The sequence below is a fragment of the Hypomesus transpacificus genome, chromosome 13 (assembly GCF_021917145.1).
Source record: "Hypomesus transpacificus isolate Combined female chromosome 13, fHypTra1, whole genome shotgun sequence".
In the NCBI taxonomy this organism is placed as follows: Eukaryota; Metazoa; Chordata; class Actinopteri; order Osmeriformes; family Osmeridae; genus Hypomesus; species Hypomesus transpacificus.
In genome coordinates this window covers 11,357,199-11,372,650 of record NC_061072.1, presented here as the reverse complement: position 1 = coordinate 11,372,650, position 15,452 = coordinate 11,357,199, and the positions used below count along the sequence as shown (strand labels likewise).

The window sequence follows — 15,452 nt, the reverse complement described above, 5'->3', positions numbered from 1 at the left end:
GTCTGACACATCACTCCATGATGGATTTGGAAATCATGGTAAAAGGACAGAACAGGCAGGCTTTCCATCCTGGCAGTGTTCAATTATGAGATGGACCGTGTGTGTGTGTGTGTGTGTGTGTGTGTGTGTGTGTGTGTGTTTGAGACTACAGTGATGAAAAACATCTCGATGAGGGGAAATTATTATGGCACCAGCAAGAGACCCCCTCATTGGATCTTTTAGTTTACGTAATGGCACATTTTTATGGAGAAACACCCTCACACTGTGCCTGTCTGATAGCTGGTTTGGTACTTCACAGTATCAGAACAATCAACATTAAGACTATTACAACTGTATTATGGTTAATGAATATTTCTATGTTGGTATTTCAACCCCATTATGACTATGAAATCATCTCATTTATAATAACGGAGACGCATTATAATCAGTTATCAGTCACTGAATAAAACGGAATTACAAATTTGAAAAATGTGACTGTTGGAGAGAGGTGATGACTATAAAGCATTGCTCAGACAGATATCCTCTTTCCACAACCTGAGGGAAAACTTTAGACTGGTGCTGCATGAACATCCAGACAGGAGCTGCAGTTTCCAGTTCTAACCAGCTACAAAGCATCAACGGGACAAATCATTAAGCCTAGTCGTCAATAGAATTCATCCTCCTATAAATATCCAGCTCTTCAGATGTAATGGCTTCTGCTCTCTTGTCCCTGCAGTGATGTTCCAATCAGAGTCGAGGCTTGTAAAATGGAAGCCTCACAGACCCCCCAATCAGCCAATCAAACATCCCCATGGTCCAGCATCAGAGAGACAGATCAGACGGCACAGGGACGCCATAACCATGACAATATAACACAGCCACACAGCTGGAGATGGCTGGAGGAGGAACAGTCTGTGAGCCTGTGACTCCATGGAACACCTCAGGTTGACCAGGACCATGGAACAGCGGGAAAGAGAAATGTGGTTTGGGTCCAGTAGTATGCCTGGATGAAATCGGAGTCTTTCATGCAGTGTTTGAGTTTATTTGTTCTACCTCTGGCTACGACGCAAAACAATGAAACCGAGATGAGTGTGATAGGAAAGCCTGGACAGGTCAGGCCTGGACTCCAGAAGCAGGCACCTTATTTGGACTGGACCAGGCTGTCTTAGTGGAGAGGTGTTCTGGAAGCATACATTTCACTGAGCAACGTCACCATAACATATGCAGTATATGGATCACTGAGGGGTTTTAATAACCTTGTGTAATTTAAAACGCTTAATGTGTGTCAAAACCACAAAGGAAAAAAGCTAGCCCAGCACATCCACTGCTAGCATTTGGGGCTTATGAATCTCAGCTAGAGAGCATCCTGGCTTCTGCAATTGTTTATTAAAAGCGGTTATTTTGGTCTGATGGTCCACCTGAGAGCAGACTGAGGTGTGTCTCCTGGCTGTCTGGGCTCCCTGTGTGGCAGCTTCCCTCTCTGGGGGGTGGGGACGTGGAATTCAATCTGACATTCAGATCTTCAGAGTGGGCTGGGACACCCAGAGAGAACACAGTCTTGGATGACCCAGTGTACACACTTTGAAAGGTTAGACTTGTAAACGGAAAACTCCATACCTGCATGTCCGCCTGTCTCACCCTCTCATGTGTATAGTCATTGATGTGTAAAACATTGATCAAAAGAATGCCCCGCTAAAACAGAGCTGGTTGTTGAGTCCTGTGGTCCCATTGCATTGCTGATTCTGGCATAGATTAGCATAGCCTGTAAAGAATAGATGACATCACTAATACAGGCTATACTAATTAAAGCCAGAATCATCAAATCTGTCTTCAGAATGTCCTCTCTTAGTTGCTGCTCCTTCTCGGCATGGATTCACATGCGAACAAGCACGTGGGGAAGCGATCCAGGGACTCCCAGAAGGCTAGTTGACACTTAAGAACCAGAAATTAAGAAAAGCGTTGCTATAGGCAACCATTTCTCCTTCTACCCTTTCTTAATTTGCGAAATAGAAGCCCTTGAAACGAATAGCTTGACTTCGGAACGTCAAGTCCTCCCCGGTGGACCCTGTGTATCCCACTTGATAGACTCAGAGACGGAGGGAAAGATCTCGATTTTATCACTGGGACAACAAAGGAAACACCAGGACACTTGAACAAAAAAGTATGGCACAAAACATTTTAGCTGTGAGCAAGACACATTTCTCAGTTCAAGTAAATCCCTGCGCTGCAAAACAGGACTTTAACTCCATCTCTGTAACTGTCTCAGTGTTAGTAACAGTGTTTACATGTGCAGCTGTGATCAGTATCTGTGCAGTGATACCTATCATGTGACGAGGTTGTGAATCAGAGTCCAGGCATCTGCTTTCTTGACATCATGCCTGGTTCCCCTCGTCAGGAATGCATAATGAGAATAAGTGTCATGAAAATGTGATCAAAGACAAACTCCCCATCCTCGAGAGAGGCAGGAGCACACTGACTTGGACAGGAATCAATACTGACTATTCACAAGGGGTGGAGTTTGCATTCCTCTGTGTGTGTGTGTGCGTGCAGGTATGTGTGTGGATAGAAGATAATATTCATTCCTATTAAACACTGCTTCCCCACCACAGTGTTTCGATCTGTGTGTGTGTGTGTGTGTGTGCGCATGCTGTGCATGTGTGGCGTGCGTGTAAAGATGAAGGCGGAAAGGCAAACTAATAGAAAGTAAATTAATGGACGAAGTTCAAACTAGTTTCTGCTGACACGCCGAAGCTTCAACATCTAACATCTCCTGTAATTTCTGTTGGCCATCTACCAGTGACTCCTTTCTCATTTGGCTGGGGGCCTGTGCCAGGGCAGGGACCATACACCCCTGCCACTGTCCCCCTGTGCAGAGGGAACAGAGGCCTAATGTTACCATCCTGCCCTGGCCGTTAGAATCCTGTCTGTCTGTCTGGATGGCTGGATATCATTCCGCCTGAGGTCAAACAAAGTGGTTTGATCTTTGAAGCTCAAAGGCATGCTGTAACGATATTCGTCGATCACTTGTTAGCTGTAACAGGATGTGTGTTGACTGCAGGGCTGTGTATACGTGAGCAGCATTAAGTGCATGGGTTCAGAGTCTGTTTCCTCTGAATTCTTTTCTACATGCAACCTGACGGCAACATGATTAAATAGACAAAGATTCTGGACAAAGAGCAAACACAGATGTCACTGTGTGTGCGTGTGTGTGTGCGTGTGTGTGTGTGCGTGTGTGCTGGTGTGCACGTCTATGCATGTGTGTGGTGGTCGGCATGATGCATGTGACAGAAGGCATGAAGGTAAGTGTGTGAAAGAGGTCATTGAGGGAAAGAGAGCGGGAGAGGGAGGTGGGATAGAGAGAGGCAGAGAGACACACGTGCGGACGGAGAGGAATGTGAGTTAAGGTAGGAATGGAAGACGAAAGGGAGGAGGCATATTGTAATGGTCTTCCACTCCACCATAGACTGTTGTGTACATGGAAAATACCCAGCAGTGTGAATGTTTATGAGCAAGTGGGATTGTTAGATGCATCCCTATTTCCGTTCAAATGTGTCAATTCCATTCTACATAGTACAGAGAGGGTCTCCTCCCTCTAACTGAAGGATGCTTGACGTTATGATGTCACATCTCTAGGCTGTGACAGGCCAGTATTCTGTCTGAAGGCCACCACACATCAGGGTGAACGGAGACTGTGGGGACAGCCAAGACAAACAGGTCCTAAAAATATCTGCCTCCAAAAACCTGCTACTCAGGACACATATCACATTTAATGCTGTAGGTTACATTTGAATACTGCTTTGTGTTAAGTTATGTAAATTAAAACGAATGTCACATTCTGATCCTTTTGTTTGTTGTTTAAGTTGTAGCCTGCTGGCACACAGCACATCAAATATGTCTTTCTTTTTTTTGTTTTGTTAAATGAATGATGATATGCAGGTGGGAGGGAGAAAAAAGACAAATTATAACTTTTTCTGAAAATGAGAATTCTAAAATCACAAAAGAGGGTTGGGATAGTTAATTTGCATGTTAATTTATTTCACTCCGGGGAGATTCTGTATGCTTCCTATCTGTGTCTGTGCCCAGAAGATGTGTGGAAAGGGGTTGTTTCCCTCTCACTAGGGAGGTAAAAGGGCTGAGGGGAGTCTGGAACATTCTGATTCTGATGAAGAAATGAGAATTCATTCCACAGTTGTATCCTCACTGAGCATACCTGGTTATTTTCAAGGTTAATATGTTGAATATGTTGACTTGTAGTAGCCAGTGTGTGTGTGTCTGTCTGCCTGTCTGCCTGTCTATGGTGTACAGTCATGGGATTTGAACCCATCACATGGACAAATGGTGTGCAAATTCATGGATTCACTAGAAAGATTTCTCAGAAGGAGGGAAGGTGAATTGGCTGGTTGACTCCTCTCCCCTACAGAAGCACATTCAAGTGTAATGAATATAAGATGTGGAAAGGAGAGAGCAAAACTTATTGAGATTAGTTTATGAATAAAGAGAGTGAGACAAACCTTTCACAGTGTCTATAGCATATAGTAAGAGTATGTGTTCCAATCTAGTTTGAAAAGTTAAAAAAAAAATTGTCTCTTTTTTGTGTAAATACGTATTTTGTCAAGTTCAGTTCCACCTAACCATCCATGTGGGCACTATGCAAATGTTCCACTAATCAGAAACTACAGTTGTAGGCACACACACACATTCACACACACACACTGCCGTGTTTGGGGATGAGTATCACAGTGCAGTTGGGGTTTTTGTCATCCTATTACAAAGCCAGAGTGAAATCCATTAGAAGAATCAACACAGAAAAATCAACAGAGAGCAGTGGAATCACCATGACAATAAGCTATTAATTGTACATCAATTAGTGTCATTGTACTCTAACAAAAGCACTCAGGTGTGTTCATCTGTGATAAAATCATCCATTAAAATCCGTTAATCCAGAGTGCTGCAGGACAGGAAAGGGTTCTTTGAGACGGGTCCTGAAGGCTATTTCAAAACTGGGTTTAACAGGCAAACAGATTTTTCAGACAATACAGAGTGACCAAATCAGCGACCACCCTAAACAATTGAATCAGGGGTGATCTTCCCCAGGACACACAGTACAGTCTCTCCCATTCAGGAAAGGGAAGCTAGTCAAAGATCTCCCACCTCATATGACCCTCTCAGCTCAGGTATGTGTAGGAGATGCTACGATGAACAAACTTCCCATCTTGCTGTGCTCAGCAGCTGACTGAAGCCTGGACTGCAGAGCAGAGCACAGCAGTGAGTCCCTCAATACTCTGCAACCCCAGCTGCATAATGATCTAGCAAACATCACAACCTGACCCCAGCCAAGGAGGTATCCTACTGTGGCAATCTGAGGAAACACACAGGAGAGTACATAGACGTCTTTGAACAGAACCTACGTTTTGGTTCGTTGTTGTTCTATTTGTTTGGCCTTCTAGCTGAGGACCAGACACAATAGCCATTGATCATACTATATCTCTGATTGCTATTTTAGAGACATAGGGAAATTGCATTCCATTAGCAATATTCTGCTCTTTCTTTTTTCCAGGTGTCCTCACACACCAACACACACACACACACACACACACACACACACACACACACACGTACCCACACACACACGTACCCACACACACCCAAAAAACATCCTACAGGAGTCATGGACTGTGAGAATAAAACCCTTTATGTTTTCACTGTCTCTCTTTTCATACTGTCTCACATTCCCGCATCAGCCACTTTCACTGTATGCAACTGAGCAGGATTTAAGTAAAACCCCAAAAAAGCATTAAAGCTTATTTCAGTACAATGTGCCTTTCGATGGTTTGATAGGGAACAAAATCAACACTGATTCCAATTCCGAGGTAGTGAAGCGTGGTCTGTAAACTAAAGGCTGGGTAGCTCTGGCTGTCCAGACAGCTTCTCTTATCAGTGGTATCTGTCATCCTGATACTGCTCTCTGCCAGACAACAAACGTTGTTTACTTTCAAAATGACTTTTACTAATAAATTATAAAATAGTTCTAAGGCGTGAACTGCATGTAAGGCCATTTCAAGTAATACTGGTAGGATGTCTCAAGCAACTTATGAATGTTGGATTTTATTCTCACCAGTGGTGCGAGGGTGCTCCCAGGTGAAGCCATCTCTCATTGGAGTACAGTCCTGCACTCAGGCATCCCAAAGTCACAAGTTCATCTGACTGGTTCATTGTAACCAGAAACTAGAGGAATGAACAGGAGTACACATACACACACAAACACACACACACACACACACACACATCCATTTCAGACTGTGTAGTGGTTGCCATTGGTGACAAAGCCTGGTGCAGAACTGTGCAGGGTTATTGTCGTTGTGAAACATAGACATCTGGTTTGAATTCAAATGATATTTTGAAATGCATCACGTGTTGGAAGGTATTTACATTTCCAGATTTACTGCCATGAAATTACCAAAAAAGGTGATTTATGATTCTTGAAGGCATCCCCTGGAAATATGAAATGCAAATAACCTTTTTTGAATCTATAGTTAACTCGTATGGGACGCTAAAGACCAACATTATCGTAACAAAGAATCTGATAAAATGTTTATTGGATATTTGCAATATTCTGAAGTCATAAAATTGCCAGACAGTCATATTCCCCAGACCCCTTGCTGTGGATAGCGTGTCGTTCAGGGTCAACTGTAGAGATGGACAGATCAGATAAAGAGATGGGCAGTTAAATGAACTTGGTTTGCGGGGCTATGCTTTAATAAAAACTAACTTCTCTCATGAGATTCAACTGCATGCACGTCTCTGGATAATATGGACTTTGAGGACATATTTTGAAACTGTTGTTTGAAATAGAAAGCACATTCATATGAGTTTAGTTTATTTCTGTTATCTTCTCTCTGTTCCCCTATTCATTTTATGCTTCTCTTTGTCTTTCTCTGTTGTTCACTGTCTCCCATCTCCTCTATTCCTCTATTTAATTTCTCTCTCTCTCCCTCACTCTCTCCCTCACTTGCATTCTACTCAAACAATTGCAAATTCATTTTATATGCATATTTGAAAATGTTAGATATGAAGATGTTTGAGTAAAAATGCACTCCACCAGCACTGGTTACAAAACAGACACATTGCCCACTGTCCGTGGAAAGCCAGTATGTACAAAAACAATAGTCCTTGATTCAGAATATCAAAGCTAAGATCTGTAACACCACTCTATTGAATGTCCTGTCATTTCAGACACAAGCTGGCCTTCCAATCAGAGAATTTATGAGCCATACTTAATGCTTTTTCTTTCCCTACCATTTTCAGTGCCAAACACATTGGCAGGCTCATGCTGATCAGATGCCGAATTAACAATAGAAAATGAAATGAAGCCGGCCCCTTTCCACCTCAATCACTCAGATTATATGAAGGAGAAGCAGTTGCTTTTATGTAAGATGGAAACACATCAAGACAAATGAAATGGCACATTTCTCTGTTAAATGTGCACAACTTTTTGAAATAAAGAAACGTATCGAGTTGCCCGAGCATATTCCATAAATTGTGATTACAGGTGCGAAAATCGTTTTAAGCAATCAATTCGACAATAATGCCCTAATTTACAACTACGTGTGTCGAATAATATGAACTGAAAAAAAAAGAGTGTGGGATTTTTGTGAGGTAACGTCTTACTGCGCTGGTGTGGGCGTGTGTGTGTGTGCTATACAGTAGAAGAAGCTCAGTGGATGCTTGTGCAGAGTCAAAACGCTGGAGGAGTGTTGTTTGGGCTCTGTCAAGCGTGCCCAGTTAATGGAGTACAGTCTGATAGCTAAGGACCTCAGACCCCACCACGTTAATTGATGTGTCCCCTGACTCTGCACCGTTGAGCTCAGCACCACAGTGCTGCCAAGATTCTCTCCAAGCTTCTTTGCGTCGCGTGGCGCATAGCAGGGAGGTAAGGAGACAGGGTGTGTCGGTGTGTGTGTGTGTGTGGACAAAAGGGCCTGTGCAGTTTACCAAAGCTTTCCTCAGTGTGTGTCCACATAACCAGCATGGGTAAAACCCCATCATGTTGCCAAAGCCACATCTACCAAAAGTCCAAGAGGACCAGAAGTCTTACAGGACTGCCTCATCTTTTGAGTCCAAACCACCTCTGCTTCACAGACACTGACTAAAGTGGGTTGTTTTTTCTGAGCTGTGATCAGCTGGTGGTTCAGCTCATTTCCCAGGTGCCAGTGGGAGGCAGTGTCTGTTTGGGAACATATATAATCTGACCCCTTCATGACCCTGGAAGTAAACCCTTTTTAAGACCCTTTTTTCCCCCGTTACCATGACCTGCATTGACATATAGTCCTACAACATAGTTTCAAAGTACAAGTCACCGAGACAGAGACAGCAAACAGCAATAACATTACATTGAACTATTACAGTTGGTCAGGAGAAACCTCCACCAGTATCTCTGTTTTCGAAATGCGGACATGCTTGGTGTTATGATAGCCATCTCTTAGCTACGGCACTAATTACATCTGGAACTATCAGAGCCGCATGGTCAAGAAACATGTTCCCAAGGGAGACAGTAATTGATTCAGAACCATGAACCCTGATCCAGCTTGGCAGGGGAGGACGATTTGAGTGAAGGGAAAACAACAAAGCTGGATGAAACCAATTATCCCTCCTGCACTGTACCATTTGAAAATATTGGGTTAACAGTTGAAATGCCTGACCCTTGATGATGCTGTACTGTCTGTATAATGGGCTGCTCCCACACTGTCCAGTTCAAGGTCACAAGAACCAGCGTAGTATTGATGAATGTGTTTATTGCCTTGCCTCAACTACAGTTGTCACCTTCATAAGGGCTGGTGTCATGTGCCTTGTCCTTGTTAATCCAGTGCCTACCACTCTGTACTTCTATACATGGCATGGGCATTTTACAGCGCAATTTCAGTCCAAAAATATCAAAACTGCCATAAATTGAAACAACTCAATCCAGAAGTACAAAGTAAAGCTTAAAGGATTGCAGACCATATTGTCTTAGCCTACGTAACCCAGGATAAAGGAGGAGAAACAGTGGATGTACTGTAAATCCATAACTCACTGAACTCACTCGATGGAATTCAACCCTGCAGTAAAAACAGCAAACCATTGCTGTGTTTCCAAACACTATCGACTCTGTTCAGCTTAAAAGGCCAAAAAGTTGAGTTTGACGAGTTTCTCTTCAGATCCTCGAGGCAATATCATATTCCTTACTTTCTACTTACCTGTTCAAAGGTTCCCCTTTCATCATGCTGTGCCCTACGATGGCATTTCCACCAAAGCTGCTGTTTCTTTCACAATCTTCATAACCTGGTGTTCTAACTAACAGGTCACTCAAGTGCAGAACCACTTGAGGCAGCCAGGGTGTACAGCACACAGGTGCATCACTTAGCCTTGGTTGCTGTGTTGCTGTTTGATGCAACTGTTGCCTCCCAAGATAAACACAACAGGAACATCCTGTTACAGAAATGTCATCTTAACAAAACGCGTCGTGTCACAGTGATTTATGATCTAACACAATAAACCGTTTCAAATATGAAAAATACAGGCGCATTATAAGCTACCCTATGGTATGAGGTAAGCTTCTCTCTATTTGATGTCTCACAACTGTGCCTTCAAGGGACCTATTCATGTCTCACAAACAGCCGAAACATGCTAGGATGACAAAAATGGCTCCCACATGCTTTTACCAATCAACCTCTTTTCGGGGAATAGACTTGTTAAACACCCACATACGTAAATGGAGTCTGTCTGTGTTTAACAGACCTGGGGTTCACAGCAGGTCTACACACACAGCACTCCTCTGCTTTCATGGAGATGGAGCACACAGTGAATGCAGCCAATTTAGAATGTCCAGCCCATCTGAATTTCTCTCCAGGGCGACCAGAAAAGTGCAATTAAACGCCTCCTTGAATGCTAAGATCTGGGTCTGCTTCCAGATTGTGTGTGGCTGTGAGTAACGGCCAATGACTGATAGCGTTTTCTTTTCATGATCTACATTTTCTCTAATTGAGTTCAAAACCAAGACCGCATTTCCATGAGAAAGTACCAAACTCCAGATAAAGAGGTCAGTTCCTTAGCAGCATTATTCAGCATGAAGGCAAGATCAATTTTTACACACAATCTCTTTCATTTCCCCTCTTTCTCACACACACAGACATATCTTCACACAGAAAAATGAACAGAGAAAGAGATGCACTCACATGCTCTCTGTATGGCATTTTCTTCATTCATAATGGTCTGTGCGATGAAGAAAGCACCACCTTTCAGTTAGTTAGTAATCCCACGTCCACCCAGTCAACAGGAAACGAGTCTCCCACCCACTGGTTACAGTAATATTTAGCATGTAAACCTAAACGTTCAGCGTAACCTATACGCTCAGTGTATTCTGATAAGAAAAACAAATTCTCATTAAAATTCACAAAGTTGGGCTCTGGACTTTGTCTGTGTACAAACAATAGGTATTGAATGCTATGTGTCCATACTATACCTAAAGCATACCATTGAAAGTGGTCAGATATTCCCCTAAGCAACAGTGACATTCTGAGAGGGTTACTAAAGCAGCATGTTTAGCTTTCCAGACGTGCACTACAGCGGCTTTCCTCTTTGGATGCAGGCAGGAGAGTTCTTATAGGCTAGTGAGTCTCTTAGGAACTCATCTTATAGAAACTGAGTCCGACCTCAGGAATGAGATAGAAACAGAAACAACAGCAGATTTAGCAGATTCTCCCTACCTGCATGGTAACATTATCTCAACAGCTGTCACTGCCCCCTAAGCAGTCGTTATCTCTCTCCATAGATATATAGACATATATAATGATACACAGTCTATATATCTATTTCTCTCTCTCCCTCTTTCTCACCCTCTGACTCTCTTCAATCTGCTTGTTTTCTTCTAGAGCCTGACTTGACATTTTGCAATCTGAGATATGTCATTTTAATGGCTTTAGTATTACTTAGCCCATCAATATTCCAGTGGTAGAGTAAGTAAATTTCTTCTTTGCGATCCATGAATGCATGTCTGTGTCCATGTCTGTGCATGTGTGTTTCTAAGTGTGTGTATGTTTCAGAGATTCTTAATTCAATAAACCACAAAATCATTATTGACCTTGTGTTGTGGTATATTCACAACTCTGGAAGAGGGAATTGGTCTTTAACACTTTAGAGTCTTCGTTTGGCAGTTTAAGAAAGCATATGCTCAAATTCTATACTGCAAATGTATAATTATATAATATATAAATATACTGCAGATATTTTTAAATATTGTGAAAAAAGAATTGGGCTTATGTGCAATGAATGTATTTTAATAGTTTCATGTTTTAATAGTGTTGATTCAACTCCACCTGTAGTTTTATGACACCTAATTAAGAGACGTTAAGTCTAGTGACGGGAAGTTTGGGTGACCTGGAAGAGTTCTTATCACCTAGGGAGGAAGAAGCATTTGGTCCGAAGACAATATGGATTCAACTGTATTGTTCTAAGGAGTTAACCATTGACAGAATATATTTGATATAGCTGAGCAGTGTGCTATAAAATGATCTGTTGAAGGATGTTCTGGGGGGTGAAAGGTCATCAGCAGGGGAGTGCTGATGAGCTGGATTCTCCAGGGTACATTCTAGAATGCTAGAAGGAGCTGTATGGAATTGTCTTTGTGTTATTGCCTTAAGTTCGTGTGTTGATTATGTTATGTCGGTAACGTTATTATGTATACTTCATACGTCAAATAAACCTTAACTCTGTACTTCACCCGACTTCAGCTTAACAATTGATGCTCTCAAAAACTTCCACAACAATATTCACACCACTGGCAAAGTTCTATGGATTTACACTCCATTAGTCAACCATAATACCCATGGATATTCATACTCAATGAATGAGTAACACAAGTATTTTGTTCTCAAGACATACTGACAGGACATTGGCCTTGGCAACTGAGTCTCAACTTGATCTAGATTAATGGACATTCATCGCCACTATACTAAATCCTTGTTGTGTTACTGATTATCTGTAGAGATCATGATGTTGAAGCGTGACGTAAATGTGATGTGATGGTTGTGGAGCCTTTAGTGCCAGGGTTAATGGGCCCTTGATAAGCCATGCACAAGCTCCTTTATTCATGCCATAATCTCAAGTAGCAACCTTTCACTTATTAAGGAAATCCTAAGTGCCTGTAGGTGTTCCTAAAATCGTCAAACCATAACAAAATGAATGTGTTGCACAACTCTTGGAGTTGTAACTCTCAAACTGGTTCTTGTGTGGTCAGTTCCAGTTCATATGTTTCAAATGGGGTTTGGGAAGAAGAAAGCCATATTTGGAAAGATAAAAGTATGGAACATGAGTGGTTAAGACTAAATATGGTGCAGCTCATTTGCTTCTGGGTGGAATAATACCAAGATCATATTGGCTGTCTAGAAGTATATCTGCCAATAGTTGCTCCAGTTACAATTCAATATAGAGATAATAGTCCTGATTGGACACTAAAAAAGTGAAAACTGTAAAAGTTTCCTTGTGTACTTGTGTACCTTGTGAAAGACAGTCTCTCTCTCTCTCTTTCTCTCTCTCTCTCTCTCTCTCTCTCTCTCTCTCTCTCTATCTCTCTTTCTCTCTCTCTCTCTCCTACATAGAGGCACAATAAAAACTAGCCTAACTTGACCAACAAAACAAGATTCTGGGTCAAGTAAAAACACAATTTCCAACACATCTATATTAGCTGTTTTAAGTGGTTATGATCGTTTTTTCTTTTGAACATCTATCTCCAGTGTATTTACAGTTGATCATGTACTGATGAAAAGTATAAGAAGTGTTGAGACAGAGTGAAGCAGACTGAAGTGCAAGTCTGTTATTACTGTAACTGAACACATGCCAGATCGGTCCCATTTCTCACACCTTTCCATGTATAGACAGCAGTATTTACTAAACTGAAGACAGCCAGACAGACAGACAGACAGACAGAGAGCAAGAAAGAAGGGGAGGAGGTAAGCGAGTGAGTCTGGGTAAAAGGGAGAAAGGGAGAAAGAACGAGACAGATGGATAGAGAGAGAGAAGGAGAGAGAGGGACAGACAGAGAGGGACAGATAGACAGATGGATGAGGTGGAGAAAAATGTTCCAGGGTGACGCATGTTTACATTTGAATACCTCACACTTTCTGTGAACTGTATGTAAAGATCTATTATCCAAGTCTGACTTTGCCACTTTGCCTCAAGTCCCCCAGCTGTCAGAGAACACCACTGATAATCTTGATTTAAACACGGAACACATTTAGTTGATGCCTCCCTGGGTTTGAAAAAATGTCTGTATAGGAATTACTGTAAGAGGCATTGTGAATTGCAGTGAGGGTGAGATGAGGAAGTTACATTCTGGAGATCTGAATAGTCCCTGAATATGGGGCTGTCAGAGGAGGACAGGTGAATATGGGCTGTGGCCAGCCTTTCTTCAGTTGGAGATGAAATCTACAGTAGTGTGAGATATCTCATACTACACTGCACACATCCAGGACATGCTCTAGCCTACCATTGTGTAGCTTTTTTACATCTTCAGCACAATACAATGTATCAGTTGATCTCAGAAGTGTGACGTCTTCACAACAGCACAAGAGGGTGATTTATCTGTTGCAATAGATGAGGAGATATTTCAGAATAGAAAAATAGAAGATTTTTAATTATTTATTCATCCCCGCAGGGAAATTCGATTTTACTGGTGTACCATCATTTGACTACTAATGCCCTGGGTGATGTGGTTCAAATGACATCAAAATGTCAGCCCATATCTCCTGTTCTATCCATCTCTTCTTCCCCTCCCAGGAGGCTTAGTGGTGACCACTTATTATAGCCTTCAGCATCATTGTCCAGCTCATGCAACGCAGATGGCATAAATCAGTACTGTCATCCAAACAAAGATGAGATTATTTGAATATGGCGATTATGTGTGTGCTAATAAAAGAAATCCTTACATTGGATGCTGACAATAGCCTATAAATCAAATTGCAAATAGCTTGGTTCAAGGTAAGAGAATATAGAAGCAACAGAATTATCCAATAATCTGTGAAATAGCATGTGAATTTTATAGTGACTTTTAGTCATTATATTACCGTGCGAGTTCACCAGAGGTCTGTCCAACTACGACGAGAGGCGGGAGATTTCTCAATTGAAGGGATGCTGGTCGACCAGAGACAACGTTTCTGTGTGCAAATACGTTTTTCAGAACTTAAGTAACATCATTGCAGATTAATGTCCATACCTCTGGATGAGAAAACGCACTATTATTAAAGTATTCTACGAAAATGTGAATCTTAATCAATTTATCAAGGACATAATACAATACAAAATGTGATACAATATAGTGTTCAATGAGTTCACCTTTTTTAATTATGTAAGTGCTCATTGCATTTATGTTTTAAATAAACAATATTGGATATATTTAAATAGCGTGGACTACAACAGGGCAATAATAACCACCTTGATTAAATAAAATACAAATACCCCTTACCATTTTTGAGTAAAAGCTGAAATTAAATAGTCAAAGAAGACGTCAAACAGTATTTTGTAGAAACATCGAAAACTCAGCTCCGTTGACCTGGTGAATCCACTTCCAATAAGATATCCCGACTATACACACCTTTTACTGTACCCTAAATGCCTGCGCAGAATTTAAAATATTTCTTCCTGGAAAACGAGTAGCGCAACAAACGGAAGCGCAACAGAAAACTCCCAACACTTGCGCTTGAGCGATGATTTGATTCACCGCTGGATCTGCCAACAGCGCCTGCGAAACGGTCTTCTATCGGCCCAGGGTTGATTGGACAGAGGGGTGGTGACGTAACACAGCAGGTGGCACGATGCCCCTGTGATCTAAACCTCAAACGGAGTAGCAGACCGCCAGCAGTCTACTGAACTCATGGCCTCAGCGCTTTCTATGTCCAATATTCTCCATCTCTCTTGATTTTGGTAAATATTAAGTCATATTTAAAGTGATAAAAGTACAGTGTATATTGTGGGTTCAAGACAGTGTGTGCTTCATGCTCCAAAACGATCTGCTCGAGAGCAAGTAAGTGAGCCACAAATTTTAAATAAATTCCCCTCCTATCATGTTCACCGTCTCTTTCTCTGTCTTTCAGCGCTGCAGCACTTACTCAATGAAAAGTTTGGAGCTTGGTGATTCACTCTCCGGTGTTTTCCCTGCACTGCTGGTGCCCCCTCCCGTTACGCGTCAAGTGCGCACTTTAAGGACAACTGCAGCTTGGCGCTCTGATGGCAGCATATCTACTGCGGGGGCGCCCGCAGCCATTGCTATTTGTCGGTGAAACGTTATTTGCATTTGTTTATTTATCCATCAACAGGGCATTTAATTAAATACTATAATCTGAGTAAACTGCTCACACTGATCACTTAAAACACATATGAATATGACTTATCTGATTTTGGGTCATATTCTGTATATTATACTTAGGAATTGACAGCAATTTGCC

General features: G+C 41.9%; 1 protein-coding gene across 2 annotated transcripts in view; it reads right to left on the bottom strand.

Annotated features, from left to right (window-relative positions):
• Positions 1-14,725, bottom strand: part of chrm3b (cholinergic receptor, muscarinic 3b) — a 33,805-nt gene extending 19,080 nt beyond the window's left edge. The window contains exons 1-3 of one of the 2 annotated variants that reach the window (XM_047032761.1): positions 14,474-14,725; positions 14,076-14,165; positions 6,095-6,204 (exon numbers count right to left, since the gene is read on the bottom strand). The gene's annotated coding sequence lies outside the window, so the exon portion shown is untranslated. The remainder of the gene's footprint in view (positions 1-6,094; positions 6,205-14,075; positions 14,166-14,473) is intronic. The other variant, XM_047032762.1, reaches the window with a different exon arrangement.
• Between the last annotated feature and the right edge of the window lie 727 nt (positions 14,726-15,452).